The following is a 2,004-nucleotide window of genomic DNA, read 5'->3' as shown; positions in this document are numbered from 1 at the left end:
CTGCAAATGGGGTCCAACACAAATGCTGGAGGAACTCAGCGGGTCGGGGACATGTGTGTGTGTGTGGGGGGGGGGGGAGGGGGAGGAGAGAGAGGGGGGGGAGAGAGAGAGGGGGGGAGAGAAGAGGAGGAGAGGGGGAGAGAGAGAAAGAGGGGGAGAGAGATAGGGGGGGGAGAGAGAGAGGGGGGAGAGAGAGAAAGAGGGGGGAGAGAGATAGGGGGGGGAGAGAGAGAGAGGGGGGGAGATGGAGAGAGGGGGGGGGAGGGAGAGAGGGGGAAGGAAAGAGGGGGGTGGAGAGGGAGAGACGGGGAGAAATGTAGAGAGGGGGAGAGGGGGAGCGCGATTTGGGACAGATGATGTTTTGGGCGCAAACTCACTCCGGCGGACGCGATGTCCGTTACCGGGGGAAGTCCGGGACAGCTGGTCAGGGCGGAGTGTCCAACCCTCCGGCCGGGAGCAACTGCCGGACATAAGTGACAGGAGCAGAATTAGGGCCATTCGGCCCATCAAGTCTACTCCGCCATTCAATCACGGCTGATCCATCTCTCCCTCCTAACCCCATTCTCCTGCCTTCTCCCCATAACCCCCTGACGCCCACACTAATCAACAATCTATCTGTCTCTGCCTTAAAAATATCGACCACGGGAGGATGAAGACAAGGCCCGTTGATCCATTGGATTCAGCTGCTCTTCTCCTGGGGCCTCACGGCGCCGACTGCACTTAACCCGGCAAAAGGTGGATACCGCCCCGAACCCCCTCTCCCGAACACCGCCCCAAACCGCTCCCCAGGTAACACCATCCCCCCCCCCCGGACCCCCCTCTCCCCAACACCGCCCCAAGCCCCCTCACCCGGGTAACACTCCCCCCGGACCCCCTCTCCCCAACACCGCCCCAAACCCCCTCACCCGGGTAACACTCTCCCCCCGGACCCCCTCTTCCTAACACCGACCCTGAACCCCCTCTCCCGGGGTAACAGTGAATGACGGAGCTCTGGGGAGTGTTGTAGAGCAGAGGGGTCGAGGAGTGCAGGTACATTGTTCCCTAAAAGCGGTGTCACTGGTAGACAGGGTGGTCAAGAAGTATTTTGGCACATTGGCCTTCATCAGTCAGAGCATTGAGTCAAGAAAGAAGGTGTTGCATTTGTAGATAGGGTTGCCACCTGTCCCGTATTAGCCGGGACATCCCCTATTTTGGGCTAAAGTGGGTTGTCCTGTATTCGGCCCGCGTGCCGCTGTAGGCCCGGACACTATAGGCCCGGACACTAGGCCCGGACACTGTAGGCCCGGACACTGTAGGCCCGGACACTGTAGGCCCGGACACTGTAGGCCCGGACACTAGGCCCGGACACTGTAGGCCCGGACACTGTAGGCCCGGGGGCCGCTGTCGGCCCGGGGGCCACTGTGGGCGGGACAGTGTAGGCCCGGGGGCCACTGTGGGCGGGACAGTGTAGGCCCGGGGGCCGCTGTAGGCCCGGGGGCCACTGTGGGCGGGACAGTGTAGGCCCGGGGGCCACTGTGGGCGGGACAGTGTAGGCCCGGGGGCCGCTGTAGGCCCGGGGGCCACTGTGGGCGGGACAGTGTAGGCTATCGGAGTGTGTTCGTGGAGCGGGGCCGAGTTAGCTCACCTTGTCCCGTATTTGGGAGCGAGACAGTTGGCAACCCTAGTTGTAGAAGTCGTTGGTGAGACCGCGTTTAGAGCCTTCAGTTTTATCATACTATTGGAAAACAGATCGAGTGCAGCGAAGATTCCCGAGGATGTTGCCAGGACTAGAGGGTGTGAGCTACAGGGAGAGGATGAGCAGGCTGGGTCTCTATTCCATGGAGCGCAGGAGGATGAGGGGAGATCTTATAGAGGTGACAAAATCATGAGAGGAATAGATCGCGTGAATGCACGAAGTCTTTTACCCCCAGAGTTGGTGAATCAAGGATCAAAGGACATGGCTTCAGATGAGAGGGGAAAGATTTAATAGGAATCCGAGGAGTAACGTTTCCACACAGAGGGCGG

Source organism: Rhinoraja longicauda, chromosome 7 (genome assembly GCF_053455715.1).
Source record: "Rhinoraja longicauda isolate Sanriku21f chromosome 7, sRhiLon1.1, whole genome shotgun sequence".
Classification (NCBI taxonomy): Eukaryota; Metazoa; Chordata; class Chondrichthyes; order Rajiformes; family Arhynchobatidae; genus Rhinoraja; species Rhinoraja longicauda.
Note: the sequence above shows the minus strand (reverse complement) of the source record.